The sequence below is a fragment of the Gorilla gorilla genome, chromosome 16 (genome assembly GCF_029281585.2).
Source record: "Gorilla gorilla gorilla isolate KB3781 chromosome 16, NHGRI_mGorGor1-v2.1_pri, whole genome shotgun sequence".
NCBI lineage: Eukaryota > Metazoa > Chordata > Mammalia > Primates > Hominidae > Gorilla > Gorilla gorilla.
In genome coordinates this window covers 57,743,013-57,768,668 of record NC_073240.2, presented here as the reverse complement: position 1 = coordinate 57,768,668, position 25,656 = coordinate 57,743,013, and the positions used below count along the sequence as shown (strand labels likewise).

The window sequence follows — 25,656 nt, the reverse complement described above, 5'->3', positions numbered from 1 at the left end:
TCCATTATGATCTGAGAATATATTTTTTGTAAGTTCAATTCTTTTAAATTTGTTAAGGTTTGTATTAAGACCGAGATACGGTCTGTCTTAGAGCATTGTTCCCTTGGAAAGAATGTATATTCTGCTGCTGTTGGGTAAAGTATTTCATAAAGGTCAATTAGATCTATCTAGTTGATAGTGTTGTTCAGACATTCTGTACCCCCGGTGATTCTGTCTACTAGTTCTATCTATTCCTAAGAAAAGAATTTTGAAGTCTTCAATTATAAATGCTGAGTTCCTTGTGTACTTGGAAAGAATGTATATTCTGCTATTATTGGGTAAAGCATACTACAAATGTCAATTAGATTTAGCTGGTTGATAGTCTCCTTCAAGCATTTTTTTTTTTTTTTTTTTTTTTGAGACAGAGTTTCACCCCTGTCACCAAGGTTGGAGTACAGTGGCACAATCTTGGCTCACTGCAGTCTCCACCTCCTGGGTTCAAGCAATTCTCGTGCCTCAGCTTCCCTAGTAGCTGGGACTACAAGCACGTGCAACCACACCCGGCTAATTTTTGTATTTTTAGTAAAGAGGGGGTTTCACCATGTTGTCCAGGCTGGTCTTGAACTCCTGACCTCAAGTGATCCACCTGCCTAGGCCTCCCAAAGTGCTGGGATTACAGGCATGAGCTACAACGCCCAGACCACCTTCAAGCATTCTATACCATTAGTAATTTCTGTCTACTAGTTCTATTCGTAAGAGAAGAATGTTGAAATTTTCTATTATAATTATTGAATTCTCTATTTCTCCTTTAAGTTCTATCAAATTTTGCTTCATGTATTTTTAAATTCTGTTGTTAGCTACTTACACATTTAGGATTGGCAAATCAATTCTTTTATCAATATGTAATGTTCCTCTTTATTTGGGTATTATCTTAGCTCTGAAGTTTGCTTTGTTATTAATATAGCCACTAGGGTTTTCTTTCCAATAGTGTTTGCATGCTATATCTTTTTCCATCTTTTCACTTTTAACCCACCTATATCATATTTAAAGTAAGTTTCCAATAGACAGCATAAAGTGGGTTTTTTTTATGGACTCTTGACAAACTTTTAATTGATTTGTTTACAGCATTTAAAAATTCAACGTAATTATTGATGTGTAAGAACTTAAATCTACCATTTTATTATTTGTTTTCTCATTGATCCCTGTTTCCCCTTTCCTGTCTTCTTTTGGGTTATTTGAATTTTTTTTTAACTTTTATTTTAGAATCTGGGGGTATATGCGCAGGTTTGTTACATAGGTATACTGGATGGTGCTGAGGTCTGGAGTACAAATGAATCCCTCCTGCAGGTGGTGAGCACAGTATCTAATAAGTAGTTATTTTTCAACCCTTACTCCTTTCCCTTCCTCCCCCTCTTGTATTCCCCAGTGTCTACTGTTCTCATTTTTATGTCCATGTGTACCCAATATTTAGCTCTCACTTATAAGTGAGAACAAGTGGTGTATAGTTTTCTTTTTCTGCATCAGTTCCCACAGGATGATTCTCAACTGCATCCATGTTGCTGCAAAGGACATGATTTTGTTCTTTTTATGGCTGCATAGTATTCCATTGTGTATGTGTACCACATTTTCTCTACCCAATCCACCACTGATAGGCACATGTGTTGATTCCATGTCTTTGCTCTTGTGAAGAGTGTTAGAATGGACATACGGATATATGTGTCTTTTTGGCAGAACAATTTATTTTCCTTTGAGTATATACCCAGTAGTGAGATTGCTGGGTCAAATGGTAGTTCAACTCCCAGGTCTTTGAGAAATCTCCAAACTGCTTCCCGCAATGGCTGAAATAATTTACACACTCCCACCAATAGTGTTATGTGTTCCCTTTTTTCCATAGCATTGCCAGCATCTGTTATTTTGTGACTTTTTAACAAAGCCATTCTGACTGGTATGAAATGGTATCTCATTGTGTTTTTGATAGGAATTTCTCTGACGATTAGTGATTATGAGCATTTTTTAATATGTTCGTTGGCTACTTGTATGTCTTCTTTTGAGAAGTGTCTGTTCATGTCCTTTGTCCCTTTTTAATGGGGTTATCTGCTTGTTGATTTAAGTTCCTTATAGATTTTGGACATTAGCCCTTGTTGGATGCATAGTTTGTGAATATTTTCTCCCATTCTGTAGGTTGTCTGTTTACTCCCTTGATAGTTTCTCTTGCTGTCCAGAAGCTCTCTAATTAGGTCTCATTGGTCAATTTTTCTTTTACTTGCCAACTGCTTTTGAGGACTTAGCCACAAATTCCTTGCCAAGGCTGATGCTGAGAAGACTATTTCCAGGTTTTCGTACAGGATTTGTAAAGTCTGAGGTCTTAAAGTCCCTAATCCATCTTCAGTTAATTTTTGTATACACTGATAGGTAGGGGTCTAGTTTCATTCTTCTACATATGGATAGCCAGTTATTAAAAGCAACATTTATTGAATAGGAAGTCTTTTCCCCACTGCTTAGTTTTACTGACTCTGTCAACAATCAGATGGTTGCAGGTGTGTGGCTTTACTTATGGGTTCTCTATTCTGCTGCATCATCTTTTTTTGTGCCAAGACCATGCTGATACCAAAAGCTGGCAGACACACAACAAAAAGAGAAAACTTCAGGCCAGTATCACTGATGAATACAGACACAAAAATCCTCAACAAAATACTACCAAACTGAATCCCCCAACACATCAAAAGGTATTTCACCATGATCAAGTAGGCTTTATTCCTGGGATGCAAGGCTGGTTCAACATACACAAATCAATAAATGTGATTCACCACATAAACAGAATTAAAAACAAAAACCAAATGATCATCTCAATAGATGCAGAAAAAGCTTTCAATAAAATCCAATATTTCTTCATGATAAAAACCCTCAACAAACTAGGCCTTGAAGGAACATAACTGAAAATAATAAGAGTAATCCATGATAAACCCACAGCTAATATCATACTGAATGGGCAAAAGCTGGAAGCATTCTCCTTGAGAACTGGAACAAGGATGCCTCTCTTAGCACTTCTATTCAACGTAGTACTGGAAGTCCTACCCAGAGCAATCAGGCAACAGCAAGAAATAAAAGCCATCCAAATAGGAAAAGAAGATGAGCTCTCTCTCTTCATGGACTACATGATTCTATACCTAAAAAACCCTAAAGACTATACCATAAGGCTCCTAGAGCTGATAGGCAACTACAATAAAGTTTCAGGGTACAAAATCAATGTACAAAAGTCAGCATTTATATACACCAGTGACATTTAACCCAAGAGCCAAAACAAGAACACACTCCCATTTACAATAGCCACAAAAATAATAAAATATCTAGGAATACAGCTAATCAAGGACGTAAAAGATCACTACAAGGAGAATTACAAAACACTGCTGAAAGAAAATTGGAGATGACACAAATAAATGGAAAAACATCCTATGCTCACTGATTAGAACAATCAACATCATTAAAATGACCACACTACCTAAGTACCCAAAGCAATTTACAGATTCAACACTATTCCTATCAAACTACCAATGTCATTTCTCACAGAACTAGAAAAAAACTATTCTAAAATTCAAATTGAACCCAAAAAGAGCCGAAATAGCCAAAGCAATCCTAACCAAAAAAAAAAAAAAAAGCTGCAGTCATCACATTACCTGACTTCAAACTGTACAAGGCTACAGTAACCAAAACAGCATGATATTTGAATATTTTTTAATTATCCATTGTAATTCTAACCTACCTACTTATTTTGTAAGTAGTGGCTCTAGGGATTATAACATACATATTTAACTTTTCAGGGTCTATTTGGAATCAATATTTTACTCTTCAAGTGGATCATAGATGTTATATTTGATACCACAGCCACTGAAAATCACATCAGATAATGTTATAACTTTTCCTCTCAATTGTCCAATGTATTTTAAAGAATTCATGAGGAGAAAAACCATCTACAATATTTACCCAAATATTTACCATTTCTGTTTATCTTCTTTCATTCCTAATGTCAAGTTTTCTTCTGATATAAATTTCCCTTTTGTCTTAAGAACATCTTTTAGCAATTCTTTTAGATCACGTCTGCTGACAACAGATATTCTTAAGTTCTTCCTTTACCGGAAAATGCCCTTATGTCACCTTCATTCCTAAAAAATACTTTTGCTAGTTATAAACAGTTCTTTTCTTTCAGTACTGAACAAATTGTTTTTTCTTCTTTATTCTTACTCCCATGGTTTCTGATGTAAAATCTGAAGTCATTAGAATCATTGCTCCCCCCAAGGAGCAATGTCATTTTCCTCTGGCTGCTTTCAATAGTTTTTTTCTTGTTTTTAGTTTTCAGATTAATTATGACATATCTGGGCATAAATTTATTTGGATTTATTCCGTTTCTGATTCTCTGAATCTGTATGTTTGTGTCTTTCAATAAATTTGTGAGGTCTTTAGCCATTTAATTCTTCAAATATTTTCTCAAAACTACATTCTTTCTATATGTTGACTACCTCTTCCATTGTGAGTTGAAATCTTCCTGGTTCTTCATATGTTAGATTTTGGATTACAACCTGGATGTCTAAATATATTGTTATGAAATTTTGGTTCTTGTTTAAATGTCTAACACTTTGTTATTTTCCCATAATATCCTAAGGTTCTGTTCAATTTTTTAAAACTCTTTATTCTCTAATGTTCAGATTTAAAAATTTCTATTTATTTATCTTCAAGTTCACTGATTTTTTTCCTGCCATTGCATTCTGCTATTGACCCATCCAGTGGTCTTTTTCCCCTAACTTATTGTATTTTTCAGTTCTAACATTTCCATTTCTTTGTATCTTCTATTTCTCTGCTGAGACTTTTTCATACATTTCAAGAGTGTTCACAATTGTTTGTTGAAACATTTTATAATAGCTACCATAAAATCTCTGTCAGATAATTCCAACGTTATTATCATGATGGTATATGTTGATCACCTCTTCTCATGTGAGTTGAAATCTTCCTTGTTCTTCATATGTTAGCTAATTCTGGATTATAACCTGGGAATTTTAACATATTGCTATGAAACTCTGGTTCCTGTTTAAATCCTGTGGACACTGGTAATATATCTGTTTTAACAAGTGATTCATTTGGTTAGGCTTAGGCCATGAGCTCTAACATGGCTTCTATAGCCATGGTTCCAGCATCAGTTCAACTTTCAAAGGCTTATGCTGTGCCATCTGAATTTGTCCCACTTTTGTATCATCGAATGGTTAGCCTGGGTGATAGTCTTTATTTCCAAGTATGTACAGTTCAGCGAATTCACAAAGAACTTTATGGTATTGCTTTTCCAAGCTTCTCTTTACACGTGGTCTCAGTACTTTCCAATTCTCTGAGGCATCCCTTTTAATTTCTTCATCCAGAATGCTGGATCTTTGGTACTCTTCTTGGGTCACACTTCTGATACTGTATCTGACTTGGAAACAAGAAATGGAAGAACAAAGAGATGAAGAAGGAAAAAGAAAAAGCAATGGAATCTGTCAACTGGAGAGGAAAGTTCTCATCCCTCAGTTTTGACCATGGGCTCCTGCTGTAGTCTCTGCTGCCATTACCATAGGGTTGCTTGGGAATAGGGCATGAGAGATGGAGAAGACAAAAAAAAATGACAAAATTTTCATTCTGAACTTGGCAGTTATCTTTCCTGTTCCTTGAGCCAGAAGTAGCAGGCGTCTTTTAGAGCTTTCTGTTTCAGATTGCCCCACTTTTAGGTTTTAGATTGTGTTAAGTTGTCTGGGGATGCTGGAAGAAAAAAAAAATGGTAAACTCACAGCCAGTGAGATGGTACTCTGAATGCTAGTCTTCATTCATATCCCACCTGGTATTATTTATTCTGCAGAGTCCAGAAGAGTTCCATCCATTTTGCCCAGGTTTTATAGATGCATTCAGTGAGAAAGACGGGGTGTATGTGGTTAATCCATCATACTTGGAAAAGGGAACTAACCTCTAACTTCTTCTCAGTTGCTCAGTTCTCACTGACACATGAACTCCTCAAATATCCTTATAAAAAGATAATCGGTAATTTAAAATAAGACAATAGTCCTAAGCATTCTCCTTCTATTCACCAAAATTGCGCTAATTCACACGGTAACTAACTCATGAAAAGATAGCCGTAACACTATTAATAAAATCCAATCATGTTTTGGCTAAACAGCTTTTATGACTACAGATGATCACTGCAAGGTCCTCAAAATTTTGTAGTGCACTATCAGAAAAGAAGAACTCCACTTCCTCACTCTTTAGCCTTTATAAAATTCACAATGGCATAATGTACAGCACATCACTAGGTATTTGTGTCTGTGATCCATTTACAGGTGATTAGGTAAGAATCACCATTCAACAAAATGTTATGTGACTTTCAATAGTAGACCCAAATTAAAATTATTCAGGACATGTTTTATTTCAGAAGAATGACCCTTAATCTCTTTCAAACTCTGGCTGCTACGTGTGAAACAAAAGCTGTAAAATTTAGTTTTAACAACAACAACAAAAAATTAAAAGCAGAAAGAATGTGGCAATAAAACTTAATTAAAGGAGACTGGATTTAGCAGCAAGGCTTAAATTTTTATTTATTTATTTACTGTGAGACAGGGTCTCACTCTGTCACCCAGGCTAGACTACAGTGTAATGATCACAGCTTACTGCAGCCTCAACCTCCTGGGCTCACATCATCCTCCCACCTCAGCCTCCTGAGTAGGCGGGACCAGAAGCATACATCACCATGCCCAACTAGGTTTTTTTTTTTTTCTTTTTGGCTTTTTTTTTAGTAGAGACACGATCTCACTGTATTGCCAAGGTTGATCTGGAACTGCTGGGCTCAAGTGATCCTCCCACCTCAGCCTCCTAAAGTACTAGGGTACAGGCATGAGCTACTGTGCCTGGCATAGGAGATCAATTTTTAAGGAAATCTAAAGAATCATATGACAATAGTGTTTATCTCCATAATAAACTTAAAAGTTGTTTTAACCAACTTACTTTTTCTATACCCTGATGGTTAAAAGACAGTTAACCCTTGTACAATGTATTAATCAATGATGATAATTATTTCCCTAAATTAAAAAAAGGGCACTATAATTGAGATTTAAGTTTGTAGTCCTGACAGAAGAGTATTTGGAAGGAATTAAGGTACACAAAAAATTGTAACTCGTCTGAATTTAGTTTAAAAATGTTAAATGTTTTGCCATGAAAACTTATTAACCCTAAATGTCTTTGAAATCTTTAGACCATCTTCATTCAAGCAGTAGGTATAGCTCTAAATTCACAGACTAAAAAGGACATTTTCCATAGTGCATATTGATAAGATCATATTTCCTCCAAACTTTATATAAATAGGTCCAAACTTTACTGTCAAACAATTAGATTTTCTGAATTGAGTAAATTAAAACCTTATATTGTAGCAATTAGAATTATATGGAAGATAACATAAGGTCACAAGTTCAGCCCTTTCAATGCAAATTCAATATTCCGCTTTTTCCTATGTCTCTATCTGGTCAACCATTTTATCTTGTCCAATGTGGGACACTAGTCATTAGATGGAAACGGAAGACTGGTGAGGAAAGAGAAAAGAGGAGGAAAAGTAAAGAAATCAGGAGAGAATTGGATGCATAAATCAGTGCAAATCCTTCACGGTTAGTGAAAATCAACTGAATATGTGAGATGGTGGTTTGGGAATATCATCTTTCATTACATGACACAGTTACATAAGGGGAGCTTGGGAGACTAAAGCAAACCCCTGAGATTTGTTAACAAATCTGAAGACTGGCCAGGCACAGTGGCTCGCATCTGTAATGTCAGCACTTTGGGAGGCTGAGGTGGGAGGACTGATTAAGCCCAGGAGTCTGACAGCAGCCTGGGCAACATGGTGAGACCCCATCTCTACAAAAAAATTTAAGGATTAGCCAAGTGCAGTGGTGCATATTTGTGGCCCCAGCTACTGTGGAGGCTGAGGTAGGAGGATTGCTTGAGCCTGGAAGGTAGAGGCTCCAGTGAGCCATGATTATGACACTTCACTCTCCAGCCTAGGTGATAGAGCAAAACCCTGTCTCAAAAAAAAAAAGAAAAAGAAAAAAATTCTGAAGAGTTATAAAGAAATTTTAACGTAGGTGTTCTGGTCAAAGCTGCTAAAGTTTTTAAAGCTCAGCAGTATTTCAGAATCATAACCCAAGAACACATTGGGCTATCAAGCTACAAGTTCTGCAGTAAGTATGCTACAGGCCAACAGATATGTAGAGAAGTGTTAATAACAAATCTGCAATAGAATTCACCCCCCAAACCTGTAGATCCAATATTTTTTTAATTGCTGATTACAAGGGAAAAGAAAAATAGAAACACCACATCCCTCTAAATGTTCCTGTAAAATCTAAGCACCACGAAGAAAAACCACCTTATGATGGAGCTTTCTTTGAATAAAGCTTGGGCATACATTTATCCTATAACTACAAGTCTATAAGTTTGTAAATCTGTCCTAGAAAAGGGGCCAAAACACTCTGAATTTTGTATCGTCTTCTTAGGGATACAGTTTTGAAGTAACAACATTAAATCTTATTTTGCTCTACTGATGCTGCCTAAAACACATTTTCTTTAACACACACACACACACACACACACACACACACACACGATAAAGATTAACTGGAAAAGCTTTTCACATTAAGTTGAAAATGGTATAGTATTTACCAAAAAAAAAAAAAAAAAGACAAGACTATGCTTAAAAACAAATGGTGTCACTGTAATACTAAAACTACCGAAGTTTTTGCCTGCTGAATACATTTTAAGGTATTAATACAATTTTTATCCTAAAACAAGAAAAAGTAAGACATTTCATTTTTAACTACTTTATTTTTTGTCTTTTAATCTTCATTTGTTTACACAGACATATAATCTAATAAACTCTATTGTTTAAGTCTGTCTCTGAAGTTAGAAAAACAGCCAGGTCAAGGAAAACTAGGTTTGGGAGAGCAACCTTGACATTTCAAGGCCAAACACTTTAGGCAGGTCCAACACCTCCTACACAGTATCCTCATCTCCTAGTATCACACCCAAATGTAACAGTTTCCTGTTTCCTGAAGAGGGTGCATCAAGTTCACTTTAAAGGTCAGTTAATACTTCTACTAGGGAGACAAAAGGTACTATACTTTACTAAGTCAAGGTCAGCCCACCCTCTAGAAACCAGCAAACTGATTCCCACAGCAATAAGACTAGAATTACAATCTGGGTCCTTGGGTTTTAACACACGCTGTCTCAGTGCCTTTGAGGCAATAATGTCAAGAAAGATTTAGAAAGACAGACACACACACACTGTAAAATATAAATACAATATAAGCAAACAAACTTCTAAAGCAAAGGTTTGCAAACTATAGCCAGGATTTCCAAATCCACCCAGCTGCCTGGTTTTTTTGTTTTGTTTGTTTTGTTTTAAGTCCTGCAAGGAGAGAATGCTGCAGACAGAATCTGTAGGAGAACACAGTTCTTCCTTTAGAGAAGAGTTCAGCAAACTTTTTCTTAAAATGCCAGATACGAAAATATCTTAGGCTTTGCAGGTCAAGAGGAAAAATGAGGATATAATGTAGGGTCTCATAACCATTTAAACTATAACCATTTAAAATGCAAACACCATTCCCTGCTTGCAGGACTTAAAATATTTTTTCTAATGTTAAAATCTAATACATTACAGAAGCAGTATGATCCTAATTTAAATGTTGGTATAAATATGCATAATATGTAATATATGCAGAGAAAAAAGCTAGGAAATCAACATCAAAATGTCAATAAGTAGTCATCTCTTGGAAAATGTTATTTTTAAAATCTTTATTTTTTATATACTTTCCAAAGTAAATTGTCATTGCTATAACCAGTAAACAGTTTAAACAGATTATAATATACTTTTAAAAGAAAATATAGACCAAAAATATCAATTACTTAAATTTAGCTATTTAGTTATATGATAGAGCTTCAATAACACTTTGGTATTCACCACTACCTATACATCACACTGTTAAGAATTAAGATGGTATTTTTACATCTTTTACCATCCATAAATAAGAAAAGGCCCTTTGTTTTGAACATGGGAAGTCAGAGTTGCTGAGCTGGACTTTCAAGGTCACTACTCTGGAATTAATTTCAGACACATAATACACTTTAAAGTTCAATTCAAATACTAATTGTCTACTATATTCACATTAGCTTCAATGTTTCTTTCAAAACACAGTGCAAATACTGTGACCAAAATCCTAAATATGCACACTCTTTGTGCTCTTCATAACTATAGCAACTAACATTTTAAGTCATATTGGACAGTACAATTTCTTGTTGACAGTCACTAAACAGTTCAAACAAAAATACAGTCATGTACCACATAATGACATTTGAGTCAACAACAGACTACATATATGACAGGTCCCATAAGATTACAACATTTTTATTGTACTTTTTCTAAGTTTAGATACACATTGTTACAAATGTCTGCAGTATTCTGTATACTAAGAAGAGTAACATGCTGTACAGGTTTGTAGCCTAGGAGCAACAGGCTATACCACATAGTCTAGTGTATAGTAGGCTATATACCCCCTAGGTTTATGTAAGTACAATCTATGAAGTTCATATGACCAAATCACCTAATAACTAATTGCTTACAACTTATCCCTGTCAAGTGACACATGACTATATTTTTACTGACAGAAAATAAAATGTTACTATCTTTTAAAATGGTATTTCTGCTAAAAGGTACAATTAAACAATTTTGAATCGTATTTTAATGTTCTTGTTTAATAATCACTGCCTATATGTTTTAGCTGTTATTTTTAAGCACATTAACTTTATAAGCATAAGACAACATACTAATATAAGTGATACATGAAATATCACATGACCAGTTTAACTTGGTAAATAGGTTTACACTGAATGATTAGAAAGCATTTTCAAAGTTTCATCTTTACTGTGTTCCGAAGCAAAAATGAGTCTTTGCTATATGGTTTATTTCCTGAGTTTATCTTGAAAATGCACATAACTTTTACTTCTGGATGATGTTAAAATCCAAATTTAATTCTGACAAACCACGAATTTAAATTAGAATACCACACATCAGTCTACGGATGACAGCTTTTCTTTCCAAGTGCCAGTCATATTTCTGTTCCCTTTATAGTACAATGTTAATTGGTAAACAATTTAATCTCATTAAAATGTAAAAATAACTTTTTAAAGTAAAAATTATTGAACCTGACATGCACCAAAACTGTAAAGCAGTGAAGATTCCATAGTTACCTAACAATGACTAGTCTTAAATGCATATAAAATAGCAGCAACAAGAAATTTTCTCCTCTCCCTCTTTTCCTCATGACACAGGCAGACACTCAAAGCTTAAACATTTATTCTGAGGACACAAACCACGCTCCTCAGATTCTGTTAGTAACATTTAAAAGTAACTAATTAGGCCAGGCACGGTGGCTCAAGCCTGTAATCCCTGCACTTTGGGAGGCCAAGGCAGGTGGATCACCTGAGGTCAGGAGTTCGAAACCAGCCTGGCCAACATGATGAAACCCTCTCTTTGCTAAAAATACAAAAAATTAGCCGGGCATGGTGGCGGGCACCTGTAATCCCAGCTACTCAGAAGGGGCTGAGGCAGGAGAATCGCTTGAACCCAGGAGGTGGAGGTTGCAGTGAGCCCAGATTGCGCCACTGAACTACAGGCCTGGGCAACAAGAGCGAAACTCTTGTCTCAGGGTGGAAAAAAAAAAGCAACTAATTAAGCTCACTTAATATTGCATTACTGCATGTTGCAAGTAGATATCAAAATTCAAGTATTGGCATTATCCTCAAAAACTTATTTATTAATTAGTAATATTATAGACCAAGATTCTTTTATTATCAAAAACAGCCAAAGATCTTCAATAAAGCAATAAATGAGTTCCTTAACAGAAAACACTATAGAATACTTTGAAGATTTTTTGTTTCACCCCATACAAGTACATCCTGCTATGTATTACGTGTAACTAATTTTGTCAGAATTATACTTAATTCACCTGTTTTATAGGTTAACAGCACATCTTACAGATCTACAAACAAGAGACAATTTTGTCATTCATTTTGGGCTAGGGTTTTCTTTTTTAAAAAATGCAGACACGTATTTAGTAAATTGTGTTTAAAAGATACTGTGTATATAAGGATATACATAAGGATACATAAAGTAACTTCTGTTGTGAACAGCCTCTTTTTAAAACTTTAATTTTACTCCAAAAGATATGCAGGAATGTAATACATCATAAAACTTCTGGAAGATTTCTATTTCTGGTTTCTGCCATAATAAATAGTAGGGGTTTAAGCTGAGCTGCTTTTTTGACTTAAAAGATTTTTACAGAGTCAGCTACTTACAACAGGACATACTGTAATACCAAAATGGAAACTACTTAATCAACATTTCCTCAAGAAAACACAGATCATACATAAAAGCCTATAAGTGTAAAGTTTTATTTCAAAATGTAGCATTTACGTTTTATTTATCAACAGAAGCTCAAATTTTTTCTCTGGTTTTGTCACCATATTCAGTTAATTTTGGTCAACACTGATAATATACACACCAAAAACCAGAAATGTAAGCAGCAATATAAGGTAATTTATTTATAATGTTAAACAAAAGCATACTTTCTGTAACCAACACAGACTGCTGGTTACAGAATAATTATGATCCTGTTCTCATGCTATGTCTTTTTAAAACTTGTTTCTGTAAAGGATTTAAGCCATTCAGAAAACCCAACAGTTTGTGAATCACCCAATACAAAAAATTTCTTATTTCAAGTTTCAAATTGTAGTCATCTATAGCATTACAAAAGAACTGACAAAAGATCAAAAACTGCTGGGTGATCTCAAAATATCGCTCTTCCCTTTCTGTCCACTCCTCAAAACATACAGTTTAAATTGATAAAAATTAAAACCTCTTAACTGAAATTCCTTCAGCCTCACAGTTGGTCCTGTTGGTTTTACTACATATAACTTCTATCATCTAAGAAAATTTGCAGGAAATAAATTTTTAGTCACTGAATTCTTCATTTAAATAGGAAAAACAATTACTCAGAATTAAACACGTTATTGTAATAGGCTTCATGAGCTTTGGTGTCCTAAAAAGAATCATTAAAACTAGATTTCATTAGGTAGGTACTATGGGGTAAATAATGATATACTCTAAGGACCAGCTTTTCTTCACTAAATGCTATCTGTTCTGTAACCTTAATTTACATGGCTCAAATTTATTCATACATTTTTATAAAGACAGGAACTACGGTTATAAGCACACTTATTTTGCTCTTTGGTATGAAAAAGTAGAGTTTGATAATGCCAATTTGCTACCATCTACGTATCTGGATAAATTAACCAGCTAAGTCAAAATAAGCCATGGTATACATATGAAGATTGGTAGGCCCGAGGGAAGTAACTAATTTAGTAGCCAAAATTAGTTTGGCTTCTGACTCACAATTTTAGTAGTCAAAATTAGTTTGGCTTCTGACTCACAATTTAAAATAATCCTCTGCAATATTCTTCATTTAATTGCCTCATTCTTTGTGCTTCCTCTTCACAATGTCTAGGCTCACTTCCTAAGAGTTTTCTTGCAGAAATCAGCATTTATTGACCTCTCAAAGAACACACACTTGCTGTTGTCAGCAAAGAACACCGGATTGGAGAAAAAGCATTGTAGAAGCACTGGAAGGAAATAAAAGTGTATCTTCTCATGAAATAATGTTTGTACAGATCTGGGACCTCAAAGAAATACTGAACATTTTGATATATAAAAAGAAATTATGTGCATTCCAACCCAAGAGTTCATTTCCTCTGACTGATTCAGGGCCTGACTTTTAGTTGCTATAATTGAGTAGAAAGATAATTTCTACCACATTTACTGGTACTTAGATGGTTAAGCAACATTACAGCCTCAGTATTTTTCACGGTGTCTTAGCACAGTCTTACAAAGGTTCTTAACAAACAAAAGTACAAGCCTCTTGAGGTCATCTGAGATCTCATGGGACTTTTCATAATGGTAGGGTGTTAATCCCTATGGTCTGGCCTTTCTCCAATTTAAACCATTACCTGAACTGCTTACCTAAACTCCTATTACCTATTCAATTGGCTCACACATCCTTCATTCTCAATCTTGAACCACAGACCTTGCACACATTTTTTAACAGGCAAGGTAAAATGGCTTCTTTGGGTGCTTAACTACTACAGAAAATGTTTCTCACTCCAGAAGAATTAGTAAAACAGCAGTTTAAGCTATACTCTGGTATGACCGTTTGAAATTTTTTTACCATTATTTTGTATGGTACACAGAACACTCTAATTGTCTGTGATGTTACATAGTCTTGGAATTTCAAGCTTTTATCTCTGACAAGAGAATTTGTTCATGATCAGCTTACGTGCTAAACACAGCTGTGAAAGTGCAATTAAGGTCTTATTTCACACCACGTTAGGTACCAAACCTGAGCTAGCACAAGGATGAAACAATGCTAACAGGCCCGGTTAACCACTCCCCTTGTCCCAACCATCCACCTTTCTCTCCCTCTCCACCCTTCACACACACACGCACACACACACACCATGCACATGCTTTTCCTAAATTTGTATATAGTTGTATGCACATATATGTATAATGTATAAATGTGTTCACATGTTTATACACATAATTTCAACCAGAAACATATATGGTTCATAAAGGTGAAAACAGAAGAACAACGTATCTTTCTCCCTTCACAAGAATAGGTTCTACATATCCTAAGAAACACTAAACAAAAAGAGGTTAATAATCCTTGATCCAAAATTCTTTTTTTTTTTTTTTTTGAGACAGGGTCTCACTCTGTTGCCTAGGCTGAATTGCAGTGGCACAATCATAGTTTACTGCAGCCTTGACCTCCTGGGCTCAAGTCATCCTCTCACCTCAGCCTCCCAAGTAACTGGGACGACAGGCATGTGCCACCCTACCCGGCTAATTTCATTTTTATTTTTATAGAAACGGAGTCTCATTTTGCTTCCCAGGCTGATCTTGAATCCTGGGCTCAACTGATCCTCCTGCCTTGGCCTCCCAAAGAACTGAGATTACAGGTTTGAGCCACCGTGCCTAGCCCCTTGAACAAAATTGTAAAATCCACAAAGTTCTAAAGACTAAAGTTTTACATAACTTATCTGATGATAAAACCTGACCTGAACTGAAATGCATATTAGTATTTTTCAATTCAGAATTGCTGATATATTTGATTATAGGGTTCTGCAATAGATCTCTCTAGGAAATGTTACATAATATATAGTATTTACCACTAATACAGTTTTTAAAATTCAGAATATTTTGGATTCCAAGGCAAATCCAATTTCAAGGTTCGAGGCTAAAGAACTGTGCAGTAATATCTTTGTATTTTAAAAAACAGGTTTATATAATTATTTTCCCTCTACAGCTTTCTTGCAAAAAGAAATGCAACCTTCTATCAGTTCCATTCACAAAAGGAGAAAAGAAGGAAGGAAAGAAGGAAGGAAGCAAACAAGGCTCATGTCTTTAACTTCTCTCTCTAATAGTTACCAATCTCTCTTTTGCCAAGAGAGGCTTACAGTGGACTACAGGCAGCAGCAGCAGTCAAAGAATGACTATGGGAGACAAAGGTAACAGGACAGAGTTGAATACATATCAAGGTTCACAGAAAATAGGCATGCCAGCAATTTTGAATCATTAAGAATGTCCCATATTCTCACTGCTACTACTATTTCTAACAACAACCTTGTGTAAGAATATTTTGTTTCTCTCAGTGTGCTTCCAAATATGTCATCTGACCTTCATATACTGTGTAGTCCCTCAATATGACCATTTTATATAATTCCTTTGCAGAATTGTTACATATTTTAATCCCAAACTAACACCTACCACATATTTACTACCTACTCTGATGCTACTTCAAAAGCAATTCAGAATGTATATCTACTACAAGGAAATCAGATAATGTATGGTAAGACAGACTATAAATGACTTCTCAATTAGCAGTTACTTTTTGAATTAGATGAGCAACTGTTTCTCTTGCAGATATAGAATTTGTTTTTAATTAAACCAATTTAAATCACTAGGAGAGAAGATTCTATTTAATCTATTTTCTACAGAGAACGCATTCTTCCTCCTTGAAAGATTAAAGTATGGTTTACAGAATCAAGGTACAAATTTAATTTTTTTCTTTTAAAAAATGTAACAATATGTTGTTTAAAGCAGCAATGTGTTCAACAGTTACTAAGGTTAATTCTGCAAATTTGTCTGAAAACTGACTTGGGTAATTCATTCACAACGGTAAATGATGCAGACAGTTATCAGGTCACTGGAAAGTGAGTCAGCACCAATTCTATAATTATGGATTTTTCTGCAAATCTGTATTACATGTAATCACCATCAAAATTAAAAGATTTTGAATTTACCTATATTTTTAAAAAGCGTAAGAATTCTAAACCTTGTTTGGAGCATTTTAATTACCTTAATTAAACACATAAAATGTGATTGTCTAAAATTAAATTCAGTTATATCAACTAAAGAAACTTTAGAGTTTTGAATTATTCATCACAGTCACTCTTTACCTACTTTATTCTTTTTTAAAATAAGCCCCAAGAGCTTATGTGTTTCTTGCTCCCCACTATTATCTCTAAAGCCTACCTGAGTCTCTGGAGCTTTGTAGACAGTCAATAAATGTTAAATGAGTGAATTGGTAAATTATATCTAAATTTAGAATCAAGAAAAGCTGCAGTTGACCCTTGAACAACACAAGTTTGAACAGCATGGGTCCACTCACATGTGTTTTTTTTTTCCCCCAATAAAAGCTACACCAAGTGTACCTGCCTATCCTGCCTCCCATTCTATCTCCCCACCTCTTCTGCCTCTTCCACCTCTGCGAGACAGCCACACCAACCTCTCCTCTTCCTCAGCACGAAGACAATGAAGATCTTTATGAGAATCCACTTACACTTAGTAAATATGTTTTCTTTCCTAATGATTCTCTTAATGTTCACACTTCTCTAGCTTATTTTATTGTAAGAATATAGCATATAAAACATATAACATGAAAAATATGTATTAATTGTTTATGTTATCAGTAAGACTTCTGGTCAACAAAAGGCTATTCGTAGTTAAGTTTTGGAGGAGTCAAAAGTTATATACAGAGATTTTGCTGTGTGCGGAGTCAGAGCCTCTAACCCCCATGTTGTTCAAAGACCAATTGTATATAAGTGTTACGGTTTCAGTGTTTTTGGCCCCTCCAAAACTCATGTTGAAACTTAATCCCCAATGCCACAGTGTTGAGAAGTGAGGCCTAACAGGAGATGTTTATGTCTTAAGAGTTCCACCCTCATGAACAGATTAACACCACTATAAAAAGGGCTTGCAGAAGTGGTTTTGTTCTCTTGCTTCTGCTCTTCCATCATATAAAGACACAACATTCCTTCTCTCCAGAGGACACAGCGAAGAGGCATCAATGCATGGCTTCATCAAGACATCTCTTGGAACCAGAGATCAAACCTACTGACACCTTGATCTTGGACTTGGCAGCCGCCAGAACTGTGAAAGAATACATTTCTGTTCTTCATAAATTACCCAGTCTCCGGTATTCTGTTACAGCAGCACAAACAAACCAAGATATATAGCAAACTTTCAGTAAAGACTCTCCTGAAGCAAGATTATTATTTCAGTAGCCTCTGATAAATGTAGTGTCCCCCACATGACTATTACAAGTTCATGTTGTTAGATAAATCATCATTAGTCCAGAATTTATTATTGAAAATGCAGAAATATGAGGCTTCCTGCTCTAAACCTAAATAAATCTATGAAAGTGATGATCTAATCTTCCATAAATGTCAAATATCAACCTCTAGTCTTGAGTATTGAGAACTTAGGTGATTCAATAATTTATCCAACAACTGTCTACTGCATGTCCAGTGTCATGCTAGGCATCCCAAATAAACACATAAATAATATCTATCTTCACGGAAAGCACAAATCTGAGAGAAGAGAGCCACATGAGTAAACAGCCAAACATGACTAGCAGAATGAACAAAATCCTACAGGAAAAGAGAAGACAACTGAAATTGGAGGCTGTGTGCACAGATGACATGACAACTGATCTGGCTGTCACAGTAGTGGGAGTAAAACATGGGAGTTGAGGAAATGCTAAGTCTAAGGTGTCAGATAAAGACTATGAACAGCAGGCGCAGCATGAGCAAAGTGTCTTAGTCTGTTTTGTACTACAACAACAAAATGCCAGAGACTGGGTAATTTATAAACAGAAATTTACTAGCTCACAGTTCTGGAGGCTGAAAAGTCTATAGTAAGGGCGCCAGCAGCCTCAATGTATTGTGGGGCCATCCTCTTCTTCCAAGATTGCACTCTGCAGACTGCCCGGATTCTTACACGGCAGAGGACAGAAGGGCAAGAACCAAAAGGGGGCCAAACTCACCCTTTTATAATGGCATTAATCCCATCCATGGCCTAATAACATCTTTAAGGTCCCACCTGTTAATACTGTTACAACGGCAATTAAATTTCAACATCCAAGCTAACTGGAAGCCTGAGACGGAAGGGCATGCCACTACCCCCAGCTAATTTAAAAAAAAAATTGTTTTTTTGGTAGAGAGTCTCTTTATGTTGACCAGGCTGGTCTCCAACTCCTGGCCTCAAGAAATCATCTCATCTAGGCCTCCCAAAATGTTGGGATTACAGGCATGAGCCACCGTGCTCAGCCAAAACAAAAATCTTGACTTATAAATGAACAATGGCTGATACATATGTAAACTATGAGGATATAAATCTATAATAGCTTCATCTATTCTACATTCTGGACCTGGCCTTCAAAGCTGGATATACTAAGGAAATACAATACAGACACAAATCCACTGTTACGATTAACAGGAAATTTTCAGTTACATTACACAGAGTATCCAATAAAACTTCTGCAAATGAATACAAGTAATGAAGATTTTCAGGGTACAGGTCACAGAAGTCATACATTAAGAATTCACAACATTTAGATAGCAGGAATAATAGTGCTAAGAACTTTGATGCACAATCTCCTTGACCATCAAGTGACCAAATAAAGAACATACAAGGTAGAAATCTGTAACTTTTTTCTTCTAAGGAAAGCAATACTAAAAATCTATAAACATTTTTCATTGGCCCCTTCTGATTCACATACTCTCTTACTGTATTTCTTTAACTATTATATGACCATTCAACGTGTTTCTCTCAGACACATTCTGCTTCCTAAAAACACTTTCAAACATGCTAAAACAGAATGTTTGCCTTCCATAGTTTATAAGCATATCATAAGTCAGGATCTATTTCTACTATCATTGCCCATCTCTCAGGAATGCATGGTTCACAACAAGCAAGTAATATTTACTGAATGACTCAAGGTATAGACTAAATTAAATAAAAATAATTTTGTTTGGGGGCTCAGGAAAGTCAATGGGAGAGATATTTTAAATAAAGTCAATGAAAAGATGAAAAGTAATTTAAAAACTGACCAAAAAAACATGATTTTATGAAAATTTCAAATAACATTATGGGTACATATTACTGTTGACAATAAACTTTGTCCGGTAGCTTCTTATCCTAAAGACTCAATTTTCAGAATGTAAAGCATATGAAAGTAAATCAAACTTCCTGTTAAACATAAGAAACAAAGGTATGAGTCAAAGTAAACAAGAAAACAAAAATGAGTGACCTAAGCAAAATGTCGGCCATCCAAACACTGCATGTTCTATAAAAGAATTAACAGACTAAATAACTCAAGTGATAAGCTATGTTCTAAACTGCCTAGAGTTGTGCTGTCCAATGAGGTAGCCACCAGCACATTTTACACAATTAAAACTACATAATTAAAATTAAAAATTCAGTTGCTCAGTCACAGCCACATTTGACAAGACAAATTAAAAAGAAAACTTCCCATCATTGCAGAAATTCTATCTTTAGAATTTCTTATGAAGAATAAAGCTCCCTTGGGCTTTTTAGTTGGGCCTGCTGAATACTTAGGCCAGCAATACCTGGCCTAAGGGATAGTAGGCCCAACTAAAGAGCCAAAGAGAGCTTTCATTCTTCATAAGATATTTTTCTATCAAGGAAATAAGAGTATTTTGCTTTAGTATTTAACTATTCTTATTGACTACTAAAAACAAAAGAATTATTTGTATCATGTATGTGAGGTATAGACAAATAACGGAATAAAAACATTCTCTCCTGGAGAAGTAACCACAATGCTGAATTTAGTTTTTATCATCCCTTGCTTTTTGAAACAATTCTGGCAAATACGTTTCCCTAAAAATGTATTGTTTTGTCTGGGTAACTCTCTATTAGTGGAATCATGATTTTTCTTTATATTACATATTCTTTTCACTATTTTCACTAACTCTGAACTTCATTCTCATTCATATAAATATTAATACTACAATTTAAAACAATTCTGGCAAATACATTTCCCTGAAAATTTATTGTTTTGTCTGGATAACTATTAGTGGAATCACGGTTTTTCTTTATATTATGTATTCTTTTCACTATTTTCACTAACTCTGAACTTCATTCTCATCCATATACATACTACTACTACTCGATACAGTACAATGAACCGAGTTTTGTTCAGAGAAAAGTAGAAATCATCACTGCAGTACTGAAGCTGTGCAAGTTACAAACACAAGACATAAGGTTCCAAATGATTCTCTAACAGACAAATGCATGCTTTTTAATATACATTTATGAGAAAAGCTTCTTCATGCATCGAAGACAGATCTTTGTTACCATACATTATTTTATCTTTTTTAATTTTTTTAATTATTGTGCAGCGGTTGTCAAAGAGTGGTCCCACAACCAGTAGCATCAGATCATATGAACCTGTTAGAAATGCAAATTCTAACTGTCTGCCCTATCTCCAAGCCAATAAGTTGAAAACTCTGAGGATGAAGTCAAGCAGTCTGTTTTTAAAAATCCTCCAGGTGATTCTGATATGTGCTACAATTTGAGAAGCTCTATAGAAGTATCCTAACATCAGTATACATAAGATATTAAAAACATGAACAAACAAATTTCTAACATTTAGCCAATATTCAATTGTCAAAAACAGATTACTTTTCCCTTTTGTTGAATTTTACAAACTTCAGCTCAAAAATACTGGATTCAAAACAATTTCAACAGCCAAAACACACACAAAGCTACAAACGCTGTCTCCACCTCTGTGTGTGTGTCTCTCTCTCTCCACACATACACACACACACACACACAGAATATCGAATTTTTAAATTAACTGTTTTCTAATTCTGTTCACTCAGAGTGGAGTGCAGTGGCATGATCTTGGCTCACAGCAACCTCTAGCTCACTGAGACCTCAATCTCTGTCTCAGCCTTCCGAGTAGCTGGGATTACAGGCACATGCCATCACTCTTGGCTACTTGTTATATTTTTAGTAGAGAGGGGATTTTGCCACGTTGCCAAGGCTGGTCTCGAACTCCTGGACTCAAGCAATCCGCCCACCTCGGCCTCCCAAAGTGCTAGGATTACAGGCATAAGCCACCACACCTGGCCTTTTATTTAAAAAAACAAACAAACAAAAAAATCTTCCCCATATGTCCTGCCAGTACCTTGCGACATCTTGATTTTGAACTTCTGTCCTCCAAAAGCACCAGGGAACAAATTTGTTATTTTAAGTCACCCATTTTGTAGTAATTTGTTATGGCAGCCTTAAGAAACTAATGTAACTGCTCAATATAACCTTCTGCAAAGATGGAAATGTTCTAAATCAGCACTGTCCAATATGGTAGCCACTAGATACATATAGCTATTGAGCACTTGAAATGTGGCTAGTGCAAATGAGGATCTAAATTTTTATTTTAATTAATTAAAATTTTAAAATATGTCCCCTCACATTTTTTCCTTGAGATTTTGTGGAAGGAGGAAGAAACTAGTTGTCTGTGCTATACAGTGTCCCACAATCTCAATTTTTCTTGCTACTAACAGCAAAGTTGTATCTCCTTGCTATTCTTTACTATTTTCATCTTCAGTATTTCCCTTAAGTTACTAGGTGAATTTAGATGTTTGATCTGATTAAGATTCAACTGTCTGGGTGGGAGAGACCACTTCACAGGTGGTACTGTCTTACATCAGGAAGCAAATGTGTCTGGCTGTCTTCTGGTAATATTAGTATTCATGATGCTCAATGCCTACATTCATTGATTTATTAGGGCTTAAATACAAATTTGTGACATTATAATTTTATAATTCCTTCCTCATGTATTAGCTGTAATAGTTCTATAAAAAGAAACTTCCTCCCAGCACTTTGGGAGGCCGAGGCAGGCGGATGACGAGGTCAGGAGATCAAGACCATCCTGGCTAACACGGTGAAACTCCATCTCTACTAAAAATACTTTTTAAAAAAATTAGCCAGGCGTGGTAGCGGCCGCCTGTACTTCCAGCTACTCGGGAGGCTGAGGCAGGAGAATGGCGTGAACCCGAAGTCGGAGGTTGCAGTGAGCCGAAATTGCGCCACTGCATGCTAGCCTGGGTGACAGAGCAAGACTCCATCTCAAAAAAAAAAAAAAGAAAGAAACTTCCTTTTATCTACTATTTAGTTGTTCAACGGTACAGTTCTTATAGAAAAGACAGAATGAATGCTCAATTCTTTCCCTCCATTTTCCACTTTAAAAAAAAATGACTGTTTCATTAGCATCCTCCACCAGTGTAACTAGTGATCTTATAAAGAGTCATTATGAACTCATCCATTTAAACATATACGGTGTGGCTCAATCCATTGCAAATATCATCTTTATTCCTGCTCAAGTTGTCCCATTTTTAGCCAGCTATTAGTTTTTCAAATTGGACCCTGAGTCCTTCTGCAAAAGCCCAGTAGTGTTTGAAGCTTCCTATTATCTAGTGTGACAAGATGTTCCATGTTTCTCTTGTACATTTCTTGCCTCAGATATAAAACCAGCCATTTGCCCAAGTATCTGATTATATTTAGCGATAAATACGTAGGAAGCTCAATTTAGATACAAAGAAAATTTGACTTTTAAAACCTAAAGTTTTATTAAAATTATTACTTGTAATTGGCTATCTGTTGGTTGTCTGATATAAAAGCTTAGAAGTGCCTCACATTAAATAGCAGGAAACAAACAAAAAACAAACAAACAAAAAAACCCCCTAGTTTTTAGCATATGCTTAGCTACTGGAATATTGTATTTTTTAACATATTCACACAGATAATACAGCTAGGCAGGTTTTATTAGGTAAATTCATTTTTTTAGAATAATGAGATTCTAATAATTTGAAATTGCTAAAAGAAATTTCAATCATTATGTGGCTAGTTATTAACAATCATTAAAAGACCCATCATTCACAGATATTTTCCTTCTCAAAGTACAGGAATGCCATTATATAGAAAGTTTATCATTAACTATTTTAAACGCAAGGTTAAACAGCAAATTCATTCACTCTAATACGGCTTTAATTCTTGCTTTAGAATACATTTTGTCAGCTACAGATAAAAGCATTTTGACTATTAATATTTTAAAGACCTGTTACCATACCCTTATTATTAGATCATGGCTATAAGCCAAATGTCAGTACATGAATTCCAATGTCAAAATAAATTTAATCTACTAATCACAAAAGATACTATAAACATGTTGTTGCCCTTTGTACATAAGCTAAAAATGTTTGCTATATATTGTCCCTTACTAACATTTTATGAATATTGCAAATGTTTTCATTAAAGAAAATGATGGGAAAACATTCATAAAATTAAACCGAATATATTTTAAGGAGGTCCACTATTCGAAACTCAACAGCCACATGGCTAACGATTTTTTTAAATGTATTAAACAAATACATTCTGTAAATGGCTTAACTACAAAAGCAAAGATAGCTTCTAAATGAATTTTTTGGTAATGCCTTACCACACAAATTCAACCAATGATAAAACTTTTTCATAAAAATCACTTAGAAAGCGGATCTAAGTAAAAGGTTGGTAGAGAAAAAAAAATACGAAATTAGTTGTCAAACAATTTAGGGCTGGAATCCTAACTCTGCCTCATTACTTTTTCAACTTCAGACCAGTCTTCCAACCCATTTGTTTCTTATTTTCCTCCTATATAAAAACTTACAAACTAGTATCTAACCTCTAGGATTGCTGTAAATATTAAAGCAGGATTGCTGTAAATATTAAAGCACACAGAAGTACTTTGCACAGTATCTCTCAAAGAATCTAACAAAGTGGATATTTAATAATTTTGTTATTCTTCCTTCTCTCAAAAACATATGCAGTTTCATTAAACCTTTTGTAAAGTATCTTTTTATTTTTAAAATTTTATTTTGACGTAATTTGCAAGAGTACAGAAAAGCTGCAAGACTAGCACAAAGAATCCCCATAGAGTCGTCACCTAAATCCCACATGTGGTAACATTTTACAATTACTTTATCCTGTTCTTTTTCAAAGAACCACATTTGCTATAACCATTTTTTCCTCTCTGTTTTCCTGTCTACCTGCATATGTTTTCTGAACCATCTGAGAGGAAGTTTCAGACATGATACTTTATTACTCTATATATTTCAGTGTGTTTCCTAAAAAGAATATTTTCTTAAAATCAAAATACAATTTTCAAAATCAGGAAACTTAAAACTTAACACCAAAACAATACTACCATTTAATATACAGGCCTTATTCAGATTTTACCAATTGTCCCAATAATGTCCTTCACAGGAAAAGAAAAGCCACGAACACTGAACGCACTTATTTGTGGCATCTTTAATCTGAGTAATTCCTAAATTTTTGTCTTTCATGATATTGACATACTTGAAGAGTACTTCTCAGTTGTCTTGTAGAATGACCTTTAACATGAGCCTGTCTCATTCTCATGATTAGATTCAGGTTTTAGACTTTTGGCAGGAATAACACAAAAGTGATGGTGTCTTCTCAGTGCTCTATATCAGGAGACACTTGTCAACTTGTCCCTTTACTGGTGATAAAACTTTAATCACATGGTTACAATCCTGTCAGCAAAATTTCTCCACTGTAAAGTTACAACCTTCTCTCTGGAAATAGTATCTTGTGAGGCAGTATCTTCAATCTATCTGTGTAAGTATCTTGTTACTCATCAAACTTTCACTTTGGTAGTTTTTAACATCCATTAATCAATTACTAACCAATGCATGAATCACTTATTACCATAATGGTTGCCAAATGGTGATTTTCTAAATCTATTGTTCCTTTTATATACATTAGTTGTTATTCGACTACAAAAGAGGAACATTGCCCTCTTCATCTATTTACATCTGTATGTACTCATAGATTCTTATTTTATTAATGAGTTATAAGCCATCACTATTATTATTTATTTTGATGCTGACAGTAGCACAGATAAGGCCAGTGGGAGTCCTACAAATATCCTGTGCCCTTTTGCTCATCCCTATTATTCTTTGAGCACTCCTGACTTTCTCAGATGTCAATGCTTTGTATCTACCTCTTACCAGATACAGCTTGGAAATAAATTAATGTATACACATGCATACATACTCATACATACACATTCATATATGTACACACCTGTCTCATCTATAACTATTTTGATTGTTGATCGACTGACTGATAGATGGGAGGGAGGGAGGCGGGAG

At 35.0% G+C, this 25,656-nt stretch overlaps 1 protein-coding gene across 14 annotated transcripts in view; it reads right to left on the bottom strand.

The window, feature by feature from the left end:
* The window catches only part of TCF12 (transcription factor 12), a 368,210-nt gene that overhangs the window by 287,498 nt on the left and 55,056 nt on the right, over positions 1-25,656 (bottom strand). The window lies entirely within an intron of this gene.